This window comes from Puma concolor, chromosome A3 (assembly GCF_028749965.1).
Source record: "Puma concolor isolate L17-30 chromosome A3, mPumCon1.1.hap2, whole genome shotgun sequence".
NCBI lineage: Eukaryota > Metazoa > Chordata > Mammalia > Carnivora > Felidae > Puma > Puma concolor.
Genome location: NC_141669.1, coordinates 89181865 through 89200202, shown reverse-complemented (window position 1 = coordinate 89200202; position 18338 = coordinate 89181865). Strand labels below are relative to the sequence as shown.

Below are 18338 nucleotides of genomic sequence, written 5' to 3'. Positions count from 1 at the left end.
TGTGGAGCCTGCTTGGGATTTTCTCTCTCCCTCTCTCTCTGCCCCTCCTCTGCTCGCTCTCTTGCTCTCTCTCTCTCAAAAATAAGCAAACAAAAATTTTTTTAAATGAAATAAAATAAAATCTATACTGTATGGGTGTTTCCAGTAACTGATACACTTGTTTATGTCTAAGGAAAGAAGCTATTAGGCTCTATTTGTTTGTTTTGTTTACAATATGCTTACAGTTCTTAATCCATACTAGGTACAATGATTGCAAATCATGTTCATTTTCGTACCAGAAACATCATTAAATCCAAATATTCTGCCCACTGAGGTAATGCTATTGGCGATACCAACCTAAGGGCAGGACACTGAAGTAGGTCCTAGAGATTTCCCTTTCCTTCAGTTCAGTTTCCAGGGGATCTGAGGATAAGTTTTCTATGTTCTTTTCATCTCACTTCACATGCTAGAAATGTAACCTCCAGGAATGTAGGAACTTTGTTTTGTTCATGCCTATGCCCCAGCATCATCAAGAGAAGCCACCACTTGGCAGGTGTGTGTAATTATTTGTTGAATGAACTAGGGTTAATAATCCATCTACTTCATCTGGCAAACCATGAAAACAGTGAGACAGCAATTTAGCTACCAGTCTGCTAAACACTTTGAGTCAGAAGATCTAAAAATGTAACTATCTTATTAACTTCATAAGAATTAATCTTATATTTACTAGACAGAAAAGCAGAACTATGAAAAAAAGCTAATAGTGAACACACACTATTCGGTTCATGAACAGACACAATGAAGACTCTTACCTGCTAAGGAATTAAAGATAATGTGGAAGATCTGCCATCAAGTTCTAACTTTTTATTTTGAAATAATTATAGTCACAGGAAGTTATAAAAATTGTACAGAGAAGTTCTTCATACCCTTTACGTAGTTTCTCCAATGGTTACACTGTATGTGATTACAGTCCAATGTCAAAACCAGGAATCTGACATTAACACAAGGTGTGTATATACATTACATATATGTCATTTTACCACCTGGGCACTGCCCCTAATCAAGAAACAGCACAATACTGTCACCACAAAGATCTCTTTCATATTATCTCTGATAGTCACACTCACCTTCTCCACACCTTGCCATCTCTTAGCCCTTGGGAACCACTAGTCTGTTTTTCATTTATGTCATTATAATTTGGAGAATGTTACTGCTATGGACTGAATGTTTGTGTCCCTCCAAAATTCATATGTTGAAAGCCTAATCCCAAATGTGATGGTATTTGGAGGTGGGACCTTTGGGAGGTAATCAGGATTAAATTAGGTCAAGAGAAGAGCATTAATCCCTCATTATGGGATTAACATCCTTTAAGAAGAGGAAGAGACACAGATCATTCTTTATCTGCCATGTGAGGATATAGCCAAAGGTAGCAAAATGTGGATGGCTCAGTCGGTTGAGCATCTGACTTTGGCTCAGGTCATGATCTCATGGTTCGTGAGTTCAAGCCCAGTGTCAGGCTCTGCTGACAGCTCAGAGCCTGGAGCCTGCTTCAGATTCTGTATCTCCCTCTCTGTCTCTCAAAAATAAATAAACATTAAGATTTTTGTTTATCTGTATTCTGTATCTGTATTTTGTTTATCTGTATTCTGTATCTCTCTCTTTGTCTCTCAAAAATAAATAAACATTAAAAAAAAAATTGTGGATCCTCACCAGACACTGGATCTGTTGGTACCTTGATCTTGAACTTCGCAGCCTCCAGACCCTTGGGAAATAAATATTTGTTGTTTAAGCCATACAGTCTATGATATTTTTGTCATAGCCAACCAAACTAAGACAGCTACATGGAATCATAATAGTATGTAACCTTTTAAAGGCTGGCTTTTTGTACTCAGCATAATATCGATCCAAGTTGTTAATATGTATCAACAGTGTGTAACTTTTTATTGCTGTCCATGGTATGGACATACCATAGTTTGTTTAACCATTCACCCAGTGAAGGTTCAGACATCATGTCTGAACATATGGAACTTTTCCTATGTGCTCACAATGCAACAGGCCTAAGGGGTATCTGAGAAGTGCCTGCCAAATGAATAAACAAGTGAATACAAGTCACAGCCTGTTTCTATGAGTATACAATGTCCTTAGGCAAACGATATATGGATACCATGGATTCTCCATTATTCAAGCATATAAGGAGATGCTGAGTGAAAAGGGCTGTCTGTGCACCCTTGTATCTGAGTAAGGATCAGTAACTATGAGGCCACTGCAAGGTCAGGTGGTACTATTCACCCAAAAGGACTGCAAAGGGGAATCAGCTGGTCAATCACTTCTTTTCCAGCTATAAGCTAATAACAGAACAGAACACAGCTAAGAGAAATGCATGGTTATTTTTCCAAGAGGACATGGAGGTCATTTCAGGCCAAATAAACACCACTGCTTAAGTTTTATATCCAGGCATTTTGTTACTTTTAAACCATTTTTGGCACTTAATAATGTCTCTCTAAGAAATGCAAACAATCTTTTTAGATTGTGTTTGTAACAATGAGAAAAATATTTACCTGAATGCTTTTGATGGAACGTACTACTGCCACCTCAGTGGCATCAAAATAGTCTTTGAAACAGGGCAGGAGGCTGTTTAAAAAAAAAATACCCAAAAGCCAGTTTTGTCTGAATAGTGGGCCTGTTAGGTGGCTTCTGCTGAAGAACTAGGGTTTCCTGAGGCCCATGATTCCTTAAGGGTTCTTTCCAAAAGGTTCTATAACCTGACTATGGTCTATGGACTATGACTACGGTCTATGGGAGACCCTACAGGACATGTCTGAACCCTAAACATCCCTTAAATCCACCCGGAGTAGACAGACTCATATTTCCTACACTCAACATTTTTTGATCATCTACTGTGAGCGATCTACTGTGCTGTGTTTTTGTCCATTTGGGCTGCTATAACAAAATACCACAGACTGGGTGGCTTATAAACAGCAGAAATTTATTTCTGACAGTGTTAGAGGCTCAAAGTACAAGGTCAAGGTGCCAGCATGTTCAGGTTCTGGTAAGAGCCCTCCTCCCCTCTTCCTCATTCATATCCTCTCACTGGTGTTCTTACATGGTGGCTAGGGCTGGGGAGCTCTGTGAGACCTCTTTTTTAAGGGCACTAATCCCATTCATGAAGGCTCCACCCTCATGACCGAAGCACCTCCTAAAAGCCCCACCCACCAATACCATCACCTTTGGGGGTTAGGATTTTGGCATATGAATTTTGAGGGGACATGAATATTCAGACCACAGCAGGCAGGATCTAGGACCCTGGCGGAGTGCATGTAACAGTCTGTTAGATGTTAAACTACACACAACATATCTTATGTTAAGCTGACCACTCCAGTGTTCAGTAAAGAGTACTGCAGTGCTTCAGACCCTACCAGTCCAGCGAGCTCCATGATTTCAGCCCAAACTCCACCCCTGACATACTGCCTAGCCCGAGATACATAACTGACTGAGGGACATCACACAAAAATATTGTAGCTATAATCAGGAGCTCAAATACTTAAGTCCTAGATACAATCATGAGGATTGTTGCCAGAATTAAACACCAACTTTTTAATAACTGGCATTTTAAAATGAAAATTCTCTCGGATAGCAACAATTGAACTATGTGTATCACTACCAGATACGTAGCTCATCTATGTGGTTTTTAAAATTGAAGCTGAACATTTTGACCAATTGCTTCTAAAACACAGGACTTGAATACAGAAAAAAAAAGGCAGTGCTATTTACATGTTTTACGCCATTCCATAGACAGATGTGAAGATGTGGATGGCTAACCAAGCACTTGGCAATAACAACACCTAGAATGTAGCTTCTTCAACTTTAATCAAAGACTTCCATGTTGGGGTGCATGGGTGGCTCAGTCAGTTAAGTGTCTGACTTAAGCTCAGGTCATGATCTCGCGGTTCGTGAGTTTGAGTCCCAAGTCGGACTCTGTGCTGACAGCTCACAGCCTGGAGCCTGCTTCAGATTCTGTGTTTCCCTCTCTTTGCCCCTCCTCGACTCATGTTCGCTAGCACTCTCAGTCTCTCTCTCTGTCTCTCCATCTCTCAAAAGTGAAAAAACGTTAAAAACAAAAGCAAAACAAAACAAAAAAGGCTTCCATGAATACCGGGGTATTCAAATTGTTGAGACAGCCTGGTTAAGTTACCATATGACGAAATGAATTATTTTCACTGTGATTCTCTATTCTACTTAAATGGAAAATTTAATCTGATTTTCCCCCTACTATTAAAAACACAACAATCGTGACATGCAAGTGAAGATAATGGAGCTGGAAAGTTCTTTCTCATTTCCCAGAGACCAGGACAAATGCACTGTGTTTTCTTTCAACAGTCAATGAGGAAAGAGACAAAGGTCGGCTGGCCAGAAAGGATACGGGAGTTGCAATTAACATAGCATTTTTCTTGTCTGTTAAAATTGTTTCCTAATTCTGAGTTGCACAAGCAAAAAGAGAGCATTTATTACAACAGGGGCAAGAGAGTGAGAAAGAAATAAGATGTGTTTTCAATTAACTTCAAAGAAGAAAGGTGTTGTTACCTGCCCGCACAGGTGCTGATTACTGATTACAATCAAAGCAGAGAAGAACATCTTTGGCTTTGTTACTGTACTTTAGAAAGAACTGAAGAGACTAAGTGAACACTGTTATCACCTACCAGGAGGAAAGAACAGACTTAAAGGACCTCCTGCTCATCCCAAGTACTCAGAGCAGTCCAGCAGAGATCCTGAGGCTGGGACTCCAGAAGAGAAAGCTATTTGCATATGATTGTAACACCGTCTGAAATGAAATTCACCTAAAAGTTAGAGCTCTGTGCTGTTGAAGACAGAAGACTTAGAGCACCCCAAATGTTGTGATATTTGAAGAAGTGTATTTATATCCCTCTAAAGGAAAATGAGTGAAACAGTCTCTGGTTGAAAATTTCCAAGAAGAACACTAGCAGGCACACTTTCAGTCCTAAAATCAAAAAATACACTGTTTCCAGTGAAAGTGGGTGAGGTAAAAATTCTTTCTCTGGTGTCTGGAAGGGCCCTGGTTTTATTCTTGAAGCCCACAACAGAGGAGTCAACTACTCAGGAGCCATCAGGTAGACAGCTGCCTCAGGCTCTCCTCCATACCCTGAGGATTCTGTGGCACAAGACAGGTCCCAAAGGTGCTCTGCAGCTCAGAAATACTCTGCCTGCAACAGGCACAAATTGTCGCAAATTATAGTTCAGTTTCTCAATCTTAACAAATTTGATAAGTATTAACAACCTACTTAGTGGACTACTTCTTGGGAAGTACTTCTCTCTGGACAATCTCTAGAAGTTTTCCAACGTTACCCAACCAACCCATCCACAAACTTCAGCATGTAGAGGACACAGGGAGCCTGGGGAAGATGGAGGAATGAGAACTCACAGTGTTCTCCCCTTTCTCCATGACACTCTTGTTGCATCCACACGACTCCTGAAACAGAATGCTACAGGCACCAGTGACAGTCACAACAAAGTTTATTGCAATGAGAGGCAAGGCCAACCAATCAGGACCAACACTCTTGATCAGAGTGCGGCCCCGAACAGCCGGGGTACAGAGTTTTTAAAGCCAATCACATAGTTTTATCATTACCTGGGAACAGAACAGAGAAACAGTTCCCAGATGAGTTGGAAACAGTTCCCAGATGAGTCAGAAACGGTTGCCGGATGAGGTGATTATTTTAGACTTTCTGCCCCTAAGTTGCAACCAGTGGATCTCCTTGACCCTGCCTCTGATGCTCTTTTCTTTGAACTTTTGTTTCCTTAATTGGTGAAGCCTGATTTACAAGAGTAGATTTTCGAGAGTACCAAGTGTAATTTACAAGAGTAAAGCAAGGCTGTTATCTCTTGACCTTCAGGGTCAGAACAAAGCTGTTATTTTTCAAGCTACAGTGTCAACACAAAGCTGTTAGCCCTACACTACAATTTAACCCTTACACTCTGATGCTGACAGGTCTACTTTATTAAGAGACATTCTGGACCACGTGCAGAGAAAAACCAACAGAGTTCAAGACAGTTCGTGACACCCTTCTCTCTTGGGTACAGATGTAACAGTGCTGACTTGCTGCCTGCATCCAGCCACCCTGTCTTTGCAGTAATGATGACACTCCCATCCCACAGAGCAACCCACTAGAGAAGGAAAGATACAAAACTAGATCTGGGAGGGGGAACACCAGAGTGGCTTAGTCAGCTGAGTGTCCGACTTCGGCTCAGGTCATGATCTCCTACTTTGTGAGTTCGAGCCCCACATCAGGCTCTGTGCGGACAGCTCAGAGCCTGGAGCCTGCTTCTGTCTCCCTGTTTCTTTCGAATTCTGTCTCCCTTTCTTTCTGCTGCTCACACTCCGCTCTGCTGCTCACACTCTGTCTCTCTCTCAAAAAATAAATGAACACTAAAAAAATTCAAAACTAGATCGGGAAAGTGGTAGAAGATGTGGCAACAAGGCAAAATCAGTAATAACCAAAAACTAACAAAGGACGTGAACGGGCAACCTCAGCTTCCGGAAGCCCCAAGTGTATGGAAGTGTGAGCACTCTGAGACAGGATCACTGGGTTGCACTGTTTTGTTTGGCAAGTTGAATTTCTCCACCCCCATCAGCCCCTAAGCAACATAGCTTGTTACAGAACATTTATAAAAGGCACAGAAGACCCACTCATCTAGGAGACCTGCCATCTAGAGATAAGCACTGCAATATGTTGATCTCTATTCCTTGTAAAATACATGTATACACATGATTGTAAATAAGGGCAAGACTGTTGCATGGTGATTGTTCAGAATTATCTTTCATAGTATCAAACATACCTAGTACTGGACATAAAAAGACACAAACCTAAAAGGACATAAAGTTCTTTGGATGAATACTACTGCCCCCTTTTCCCCTGCTTTCTGCTTATCCAAAACTTGCCCAGTCCTCAAATTTCTATTCAAGGTCTTCTCTAAGAAGCCTCCTGTGAGCATTCTAGCCTGTACTAAATTGTTTAGCATGTACAGTGCTCAAGTGGGTAAGATTTCAGTCGATTCCACATTGTGTTCTACACTGCAAAGATGGTTCTTCTCTCAAGAACACCATGAGCCCTTTAGTGTGAAAATTTCCATGGAGTCTTCATATCAAGCACCCTCTTAGTAGGCAATAATCAAAGTGGCCCTTTTGTGAAAAGTTGCTATACAACAGAGCTACGGAGGTGCTGGTAAGCCACCACCATCCCCAGAAACCCAAGACAACTCGGTGTAGCATCAGTATGTACTTCAGCGTGACATTTTCTTGTCAGTAAAGAGAACTCTCTTAAGATATCATCACTGCGGTCTGAAACCTATAAGCTTTCTAACAAACTTTCTCTTGCTAGATCCCCATGGTTGCTCAGTAAGCAGAGTGTTTGGTCAATTGAAAAAACTTTCTTAAAATCCTCTTTCATAGGTTAGGCAATTTTTCTCTGATTTTTTAAACATCCTCACTGGAAAATGTCTCTGTAGCAGCTCCTCCATTATCCAAATCATTTCTCCCTATTACTCGTATGGTGACCCACTAACACATATTCTCACCCCAAACATCTTTTTAAAATGATACATTGTGTCCTGACCAAAATAGATGAATTTGAGAAAGCCTTTTATTTCAAATATAGAACAGTATTTTTAGCTAAGAGTGTTGACTAAAAGAATGTCCAGCTTACCAGGGAAATCCCTCAGTGAATCCATGGGCACCTTATATGGCTGGAGTGGCCATCAGCACCCAACTTTCTGGCTCTAAATTACATTCTTATTTTAGTTCTGACTCAGCTGGGATGTCTCACTGAACTGACCTTCAGTTAAGATGGGACAGGAAGTCAATGGGAGTTTTTACTCTGTGAATAAGCTTCACACGAGTGATAAGGTAAAAGAAAACCATGAGAATTTCAGTAAGGAAGGACAGAAAAAAACTCACACTATACTCAAGGTAAAACAACCCTTTCAAACTTAAATCTACATCTTCCATTTTCAGTTGTTTTATTTATTTTTAACACAGAACATGTTTTCACGTATATTTTGTTACATTAAACAACATTTGAAAATATTGGACAGAATTAAACAGAAGAACTGAAAATTATTTGGCTAACTTTAAAAAGGTAATTCTTCTCTTTTAACTTCAAATTCTGTGAAGTTCATATAGAAAGACAAGGAACTGCTTTAGCTACCATGACTTACAGTTTCCCATATGTATAATCAAAAGATGTGGAAATGATCAGGAGGCCTGAGCACCTGGTGGTGTCATTGTAAGGCTACCTAGTACACGGGTTGAGCTTCAGTTTCTCCCAGGTGTCTTTGGCATGTTCCTCCTCTTTTTCTGCCTCCTGTCCTCAGCTCTTCTCTTTCCCCATGGAGCTTACTATTCTCTGTCACAGAATGAAGTCTGGGTTTTTGAAAGCAGTTTACAAGGTTAGGTAGGAAGCTTCATGTTCAGTTCCTTTACCTCTTCTCAAGGAGACATACTCTATGAATCCAGAAGTAATAACATAAAGGTAGGATCATTATGACTGCAGACAGATTCCTCATTTCCTGATGGAAGATTACTGGAATATCTTTGGTGTGCTGATGATGGAAAGTGCTTTCTCTGCAGCCTGCTGGCCCGGAGGCCTTTCAGCAGAGGGCGCTGGAGACACTGACTGGAGGAAAGGGTTTTTGCATGCTGCCCCTGGCAAGCTCAGTAGACAAGTGCGCGTGGGGGCAGGGCTTTCTCAGGTCCAGCCTCTGGCAGCACATACAGTTTCTTCAGTGCCCAGTTCACATGTGCATGGCAGCCAGAAGCAGTGAATGGCAAGCAGCTTTCCTGGTGGCAATGCCTGGTGGTTCTGCAGCAGGGGGGGCCTCTGGCTCCTGCAGCGTGTGGCAGCCCACAGCACACTGACCACCCAGCCCTGCCTCTCCAACCACCACACTGCCCACCGCTCCCATTCTTAGCACTTCTGTAGTAGAGAGCCTTGTGGCACCCTGCAGGGAGAGTCTCCTACAAGTTCAGGTTTCTAGCAACATATGTTTCACTGCGGCAGCACTGTAGCAACTGCTGTGCTATTCCCAACCATGGTGAGTCCTGGGTGGGGAGGAGGGTTCTTCGCTGCTTAGAGGTGCTAATCCCACACTCTTAGCCTTCTCTCTGCTTCTTACTAGTCAACCTCTTATGACTGCAAACCTTTACTGGAGTTAATAACTCTTTTTATCTTTTTGTGAAACCTTCCTCCTTCAAATTACAGTAAAACCTTGGTTTGTGAGCATAATTCGTTCCAGAAACATGCTTGTAATCCAAAGCACTTGTATATCAAAGCAAATTTCAAGAACCACTGGTACAGTTGTGATCATGTGATGTTTGGCATCATGTACTTACTCGTATTGCAAGACATCACTCATTTATCAAGTTAAAATTTATTAGAAATGTGTGCTCTTGCAGAACACTTGCAGAACAAGTTACTTGCAATCCAAGGTTTTAGTATACTATGTGGCTTTTTCTCTCCTGACTGGATCCAGACTGAACCACAGCTGATATGAGAGGCCAAAATCAGGACTCTTTAATTGATTGTTCTTAGACCTCATCGGGTCCTTTATCCAATATGAGGCATCTGTCTCACTTAAAACAACTGGATTTGTGTTTGAAACTAGAAAGGGAAGGGAGGAGTGGATTATAAAATAAAAAGTCCAGCATAATAAAATGGCCAGCTAGATAAGAATTCAAGACAGTCGACCTCACTCTTTGTGTCTCCAAGCCAGAGGCCACAAATGGACTCAAGGTTCAACTCAGGGCAAGAGTATATGGCACTCCCCTCCTCCCCCCCAACCTAGTACAGAGCAGAAATTCCTTCCTGTGATCACTCTCTTGTACCAGGGGCATGTCTGGGGACCAGTCAACCTGGGTTCTTATATTTTCACGCTAGGTATTAACCCAGGAAAGAGGCAAACAAGGGACACACTTCTGCTTCAGTCTTCAAGAAACAAAAGAGGAGAATAAAGGAGCCTTTATTAACCTTTAGTAAGCTCTCACTTACTAAACATCTTCAAGACTGTAAGGAGGCTGATGATAAGAACTGCAAGCTTCCTGGGCACTTACTATGTACCAGAACACTTGGTTATGGGGTATTCTATGCTACTTCATGTCAGTGCTATACAAGTTTCCTTGGTCACAGCAATTCCTGTTTCCCTTCCTGTCATGACAGTCCTGGTGTGTAATAACTAAGCAGCAGCCTGCTTCCTAAACAGTCCCTCAATTTCAGAATACTTGTGGTGGAAAGGACCATCACACCACTTAGCAGTGACCTGCATTGCATCTCTGCAGGTATGGTCACACCAAAAGCCTGTTTGTGGGCACAGCCAGAAAGCACAGTTCCAGGAGAGCCTGAAAGTCAGCCCCCTGAGGGCTCCAAGGCCTATGCCAGGATTCTCAGCTTCATTTTCTGAGGAGAGATCGGGCAAAATCTAAAATGTGATATAGTAAAATTCTAAACAACTTCTGTTATAAAAATGCACTTTTAAGGGATGATACATTATCTTATTATTATCTGTTCTGTTTCCTCTTCATCTACCTTCTTTCAGTCCCCATACATACAAAAGCTGAACTGACAAACTCTGAGTCACGAAACACGGCAGCAGCGGGCACGACAGGGAGCAGACCAGCCCTGTGGGCCTTCTTTCCCTTCCCTTTACAGACATCCTGGTGGCCATCATCTGCAACCCTAAACAGGCTAGTGACAGACCAACTTTACAAGGGTTGTAGCTGTTCAGCCTGCTTTCCCTTCCCATTCTTACAGGACTCTTTGAGGACACTGCTCTCCCTCCTCCTTCTGGAGCATGGCCTCTACTTGCCACAAAGAGGCCAGAGCCACCATCCAGTTTCCACCCCAACTACAAACCTTCCAGAAATACTGTTTCTAAAGAACAACGTACAAGAAAAAAAATCAGGGAAAAGGCTTGGGGAGAGAAACAACACCACAGAGCTTGCAAAGACTATTTCAGTGACTTTTACCATTGAGGCTTACACACCTGCACATGCTGGTGTGTGTGTTGTCTTCTAATATGTAATTGCTTAAATAATATTAAAGAAAACTTAAACCTTCCTGACTATAGGGCATGGAGACTCCTTGCTCTAATCCTCTTATAAACAGAACTGACACCAAGGATTTTAGTTTAGGACAGCAAACGTGTACTGGGATGACAATGTCTATATAAATCTTTAACCATAGCAACGCATAAAACAGAATGATCTCTTCTCATGGCATAAATAAGGAAGCAAAATGTCATCAAAACTAACTTGGTACCAGGTCAAATTCTAAGCTGGAAAAATAGAGCAAAATACTTGAGTTCTTAAACAGCTTGGAATCTAGTAGGAAAGCAAATCAAATGATGAAATGCTGAGAATGGTCCACATAAACTAATAAAACCATATGGTCTGAATATAAGTAAAAGAGCTGTCTAGCCCTCAAGTGATTGTATCCGTGATGTTGCATCAAAAATCAATGATCTGCCTCTATTAAAAGTGGTAGTCATTTCTACTCTTCCACAGATAACGATATTTCAAACAAGTAGAGACAAATGATCACCATTATTTCAAGAGACAGTTTTATCCTTTTAGATAAAATTGCTCTGAAATAAAGGAAATAGTTCTGTATTGAAAGGATAAATGAAAAGCAAACATCAAATTACTCACTATGTTAAGATGCTAGCAAAGGGGGGGTGCCTGGGTGGCTCAGTCAGTTAAGTGTCTGACTTCGGCTCAGGTCATGATTTCACAGTTGGTGGGTTCAAGCCCCGCGTCGGGCTCTGTGCTGACAGCTCAGAGCCTGGAGCCTGCTTTGATTCTGTGTCTCCCTCTCTCTTTGCCCCTCGCCTGCTCACACTCTGTCTCTCTCAAAAATAAATAAACATTAAAAAAAATTAAAAAAAAAAAGATGCTAGCAAAAGCAAAGAGACAGAAGAACAGTTAATATTTTAAAAGGACAAAATCCAAATTTTACACTGCTGTCATGATAAACATTTTAAGAGTCATATGGGATGCATGAAGGCTTTCAGGGACAGAGCGGGAAGGGATGAGGGGGAAAAATCACATGGCACAGTTCATTATCATGAGCACAAATACAATCAGTGCTCAATATTATAATGGCTCATAAAGCAATGTGTTTTTTCATCCAGAAATCAATCTATATACTTGCTATGCAGGTACAGACTGCCTCTAGGTAAACTGCCTATATAAACACATATGAACAAGCCAGTTTACCTTCCCTTTTATTGAATGTTTTCATGTAAATGCAGACAGCTGGAGTCATTATCACACAGCCCAGAGGTCAGAACCCCAGGGGGTCACACTTAGCTCTGTAGAAGCAGTTTCAGACAGGCCATGATCTACATTTTGGTTCTTTCGTAACATTCGCATTCCCTCTTATATTTTTCAAGACTCAAAAGGCACAGAAAGAAGCCAGAGGCTTTTCTGCAGCTCATTTACCATTCATTTGACCCTAAACATCATTTTGTGCCCTAAGGTCTGGCACTGCCTTGCAGAGAAAGAACAAACTGTCCTGAACCATGAGAATTCTGAGTACATGCTCCTTTGGGTATTCTTTCTTGATTTTGCACATGTTAAGTGGCTCCAGCACTTAATTTTTAACAAGGTGTCTTTCAAGGAGAGACCATAGCAGAATTCCAACAAATTACTAACATAGGTACTCAGGAAGCAAAGAGAAACTAATGTTCAGCTTTGCTAACAGATGTGTCTTCCCAAATAGTAAAAATGGAAAGTGTCCAGTCATTTGATATTCAAAACGAAATACAATTCCTCCTTGAATAACTCTAAATCTGTTAATATCAAAACACCTTTTCTTTTTATCAATCATATTCAGTTGGCAAATGGAGAAACTCAAGCTCCTAAAAATAAGTGACTCGTAAAAGTCAATTACTAAGTTTTGATACCAGATATTGGATGTAGTCTCTGCTACCCCAGACTCTAAACTATAATGGCCCACAGTCCATGAGCCAAGCTCTTATTTTCAAAATAAACGTAAATTGTCCCACAGATGAAACAAATCTCTCTCTGCCATGGAGGTAAGAACAGTAAATGAGATGTTCAGTCCAATCTCTTTCGATACAAATTGAGAAAGGCTTAATAATTACCACAGGTAGACCTCCTTGGGTAAGGTAAGGGGCTCCTATCTCTTTCCACTCTCCTCCTCCCATCAACCTCCAAATTACACATACCAGAGCCACAAATGCTGAAATCCTGGTTGGTTTATATGACACTGACAGGCAAGTGACTGACAGACTCTCGTTATAGATGTTGGGTAAGGCAAACTACTGATAAGCCCAGCAAGTGTTAAATTATAATGTGTTACACAGGAGGGAAAGGTTAAAATTGTGCCACTCAACATGATACATATCAAAAAATTATAAACTCTAATTACTGAAGATTTCAAACACATATTAAACTAGTGGGGAAAATAAAATGAATCCCCTCATATCCAGCTCAATGCCAAAAGTTATTAAACCGTGACCAATTTGTTTTATCTATTCTTCAACCATAAAATATTTTGAAGCAAATTCCATACATCATATCATTTGATCCATAAATTCTTCAGCATATAACCATAATGTATATATTCAAGCTCTATTTTCCCCTACAGGGATGTAATATAGCATAGTAAATTGTGAAGGAGGCTCATTATAGAGATGCTTGAGTTCTACCTACTACTATTTCAAAATTACAGATTCTTGGGGCACCTGAGTGGCTCATTCTATTGAGCATCTGACTCTTGATTTTGGTTCAGGTCATGATCCCTGGGTTGTGGGACTCATAAGTGGGGGTAGACTGTCCTCCACTAGTTTTCAAATCATACTGAGATACCTCAGCAGCTGCCAAAGGACTGGGGGAAGGTTCAGGAAAAGAATCCGGTCTAGCCATCCCACCCCTTCCCTTCTCATCACTTCCACAGAGCATCACTGCTTTTGTTCTACACACCACAGTGCCCAGGAACATCCTGTCTGGAAAAGATGATTTTTTTAAAAAGCTTCTGACTGGAACTTCAACTTCTTTCTGAAATTTTCAGATACCTGTTTTTGTTTTTTTGGTCCATTCCTGTGAAAATCAGAAGCTCTAAAAACATTGACCAGTTTTCTGAAATGGTCTGATATTTTACCACTTCTATTATAAGTGAAAGTTAACTTACTGGTATATACCAGTTTTAACTGGTGACTGAGTAGATCAATCTCAGTCTTTAGTTCTCTCTATATAGCTCAGAAGACCACCCTAAGTTCATTCACAGAGAAGCATCTTTCCTGGAAACAATCTTGTAACTCCTTCTTTTTCCCTTCAAACATGGCTGAAACATTCCAAATGAGCAGCCTGCATGTAAGCTGTGGCCCAGTTCTAGGTCCATGCACACTCATACTTCTTCCCCATAATACTATCATTTTTTTTCATTTCTATAACTCCTAAACAGAATTTTGATAATAAAATGTACCATTTAATCTCAGTACCATTTGACAATGCCTTCTTTAAGTTGTTATAATAGCAGATGGCAATACAAAGATGTACAAAGGTGACAGCAGTAATCTGCTAAATTGCAGAATTGGTTACAGTGGCCACAAAACCTATCAAAATCCAACAGACGTGTTCCCAAAGAAGACAATCAGGTGGCCAACAAACATATGAAAAGATGCTCAATCTCACTACACATCAGGGAAATGCAAATCAAAACCACTTGTGATATCACTTCACACCAGTCAGAACATCAGTTATTAAAAAGACAAGAGGATAGGGCACCTGGGTGGCTCAGTGGATTAAAGCCCCAGGTCAGGCTCTGTGCTGACAGTTCAGAGCCTGGAGCCTGCTTCAGATTCTGTGTCTCCCCCACCCCTCTCTGCCCCTCCCCTGCTCTGTCTCTCTCTCCCAAAAATAAATAAATATTAAAAACAAAAAAGAAGACAAGAGGAGCCCCTGGCTGGCTCAGTCAGAAGAGCATGCAACTCTTGATCTCAGGGTCGTGAGTTCGAGCCCCACATTGGGTGTAGAGATTACTTAAATGAATAAATAAACACAACAAGAAATAACAATTGTTACTGTTAACAAGAAAAAAATAACAAGAAAAAAACACAACAAGAAATAACAATTGTTGGCAAAGATGTGGAGAAAAGGGAACTCTCATGCATTGTTGGTGGGAATGTAAACTGGTGCAGTCATTACAGGAAACAATATGGAGGTTCCTCAAAAAACACCAAATGACCTAGGAATTCCACTACTGGGTATTCGCCCAGAGAAAACAAAAACAGTAGTTTAAAAAACATATATATGCATCCCTATGTTTACTGCAGCACTATTTATAATAAGTAAGATACGGACACAACCTAAGTGCCCATGATAGATGAATGATAAAAAATGTGGTATGAGCAAGCAACTTTTTTTTTATGTTTACTTATTTATTTTGAGGGAGACAGAGACAGTACAAGTTGGGGAGGGGCAGAGAGGGAGGGACAGAGACAGAATCCCAAGCAGACTCTGTGCTGCCTGTGCAGAGCCTGACATGGGGCTCAAACCCATGAAACTGCAAGATCATGACCTGAGCTGAAACCAAGAGTCAGATGCTTAACCGACTGAGCCACCCACGTGCCTCAAGCATGTAACTCTTGATTTCAAGGTTGTAAGTTTAAGCCTCATGCTGGAGGTAGAGTTTACTTAAAAAAAAAAAGAGAGAGAGATGTTGTATGTATATTTACAATGAAATATTATTCAGCTATTAAAAGAATGAAATCTTGCCATTTGTGATAACATGGATGAACCTACAGTGTATTTGCTATGTAAAGTAAGGCAGAAAAGATAAATACCATGTAATTTCACTTATATGTGGAACCTAAAAAACAAACGAATAAAAAACAGAAACAGACTACATAAATACAGAGAACAAAATGATGGTTGCTAGAGGAGAGGAGAGAGGGGAATGGGTGAAATAAGTGAAGGGAATTAAGAGGTACAAACACCCAGTTATAAAATACATCACAGAGATGAAAAGTACAGCATAGGGGATATAATCAATAATACTGTAATAACATTGTATTCTGACAGATGGTGACTACTCTTAATGTGGTGAGCATTTGGTTATATATATGATTGTTGAATCACTGTGTCATACATCTGAACTCCTACGATATCTTGTATACTGACTGTACTTCAATAACAAAAACATTGTTCATTTATTTTAAGAGAGAGAGAGAGAGAGAGAGCACATATGAGCAGGGGAGGGTCAGAGAGAGAACGAGACAGAGGATAGGAAGCAGGCTCCACGCGGACAGCAGAGAGCCCCCAACGCGGGGCTCAAACTTATGAACTGTGAGATCATGACATGAGCCAAAGTTGGAGGCCCAACTGACTGAGACCCAGGTGCCCCAGAAACATTTTTTGTTTTGTTTTGTTTTTAAAGCATAAAACAAACAGTCATGTTTTTAAAAGCCTCACTTATGTCTTGTAATGGCTTCGTATTTAGTTTGGAAAGAAAAACCAAAATATTCTACTCTGATTTTACAATCTCTTCAATGAATGACCTAATACAATGCTCTCATAGTTCATTTCATTTATTCACAAATATTAACTGAACATCTAGTAGTTTAACATTTATTTATTTTTGAGAAACAGCGTGAGCAGTGGAGGGTCAGAGAGAGAGGGAGACACAGAAACCGAAGCAGGCTCCAGGCTCTAGGCTGTCAGCACAGAGCTGGATGTGGGCCTGAACTCACAAACCGCAAGATTGTGACATGAACTGAAGTTGGACACTTAACCGACTCAGCCACCCAGGCACCCCTGAACATCTAGTAGTTTAAATTGTGCTAGTCACAAAGTGAGTTAGAAACTACTCCCAGCCTGGATCTGACAGTTACCTTTACATAGATGGTATGTGACACCATGAATACTGAAGAGCTTTTGGAAACACTAGCAAGGGCAACAACAAATGAGAAATCGAAAAGAAGCAGTAACTAGTAGGAAAACTAAGAAAAGGCAGCATTGGGGAGATGAACGAAGGAGAAAGTTTTAAGAAGGAAGTATTACTGCTATACAAATTCAAAAAGAAGTAAAGGCAAAGTAACTTGATTTATACAGCCTTGGGATTGTGAGGTGGGCCTCCCTCCCACGACAGACACTTACTTCCTCCCTGCCAGCTAGCAGTACAGCGAAGAGACTCACTACTTACTAGGGATTGTATGAGAGGGATGATCGGATAAAGGCTGCTGCCAGAGAGGGAAAACGTAACCTAAGGAATGGCTCTGGATCAGTGATGTGTGACCATGAGGTCTAGGTGACCAAGCTGATAGGAGGGAATACAAGGAACCACAAAGTTGACAACAAGCTACCATGATTTTCATTTATTCCTACAACTCAGTGAACTTTTATGAGTATTACGTAGAAACCGCTGTGAAGGAAAAAAATGGGGGGCGGGGGGGAACAAATCCCTAACAAATGATCAATGCACAGCTTTGCCTTCAGACATCTTAGTTTAGCAAAGGAGCCTAGATGCATGTACAACTGACAGTGACATAAGCTAGACTGTATCCTATGGGATAGTGGGGCACATGGCACCGGGTGGGCAGGGGTGACGAGAAGCAGCGGGCTTGGGGATGAAGAATTCTGCTCTCCTGCAGTCTTGCCCTTCACTGATTGTGCAAAGGCAGGATTAAGCAAGAGAACACATGAAAATGTCTAATAGCACTAGCTTCATACAAGTTCGACATGCTACTTTCTTTCATGGATTCCCTCTGTCTTCATTCAACAAACAATTAAAGCAGTGAGTGGAGCGTGAAATCGGGGATGGCACAGCAGGATGGGAAGAAAACATGGAAAGCAGGCATAGTGCTTCATTCATTCACAAAGGTACAAGCAGATCTCGATGGACAGGGCCACTGATGGATATGAGATGATTCAGGAGACATATATATAAGGATTGTGAATGAAGAGAAACAGAGGGCTGATTTAACATTTAACATTTGACTGACTTGGTGTTCTTATTCTCTATGCATCATACACAACTGGTCCTGAGTACCCTGACTTCATTCTTTCCAGGTTCCCCAGGCTGAGTTGTGGCACAGTCCACCCCTTTGTGGCAGGCAGCCCAGAGGATAACCCTGGAGACCCCGCCTCTTGGAACTGACAAAGATTCTCTCCTTGATGAACTCCAACCAGGCTCTTTTAAGCTCTTTCTTACTGGGCCCTGACTTTTGAGTTTCCACAGCCAGAATCAGAGTAACTTAACCTCCCACCCTTGAGATCTACTCAGTCTCTCCAACTAACAAGGTTCTTCATCCTCCATCATTCCCCAGATGAT

The 18338-nt window shown here is 41.1% G+C and overlaps 1 protein-coding gene across 7 annotated transcripts in view; it reads right to left on the bottom strand.

Annotated features, from left to right (window-relative positions):
* The window catches only part of LIMS1 (LIM zinc finger domain containing 1), a 154841-nt gene that overhangs the window by 35841 nt on the left and 100662 nt on the right, over positions 1–18338 (bottom strand). For 2 of the 7 annotated variants that reach the window (XM_086701479.1, XM_086701482.1), the window contains one exon: positions 1690–1741. The exons of the other annotated variants lie outside the window; for them this stretch is intronic. The gene's annotated coding sequence lies outside the window, so the exon portion shown is untranslated. The remainder of the gene's footprint in view (positions 1–1689; positions 1742–18338) is intronic. 7 annotated transcript variants of the gene reach the window in all.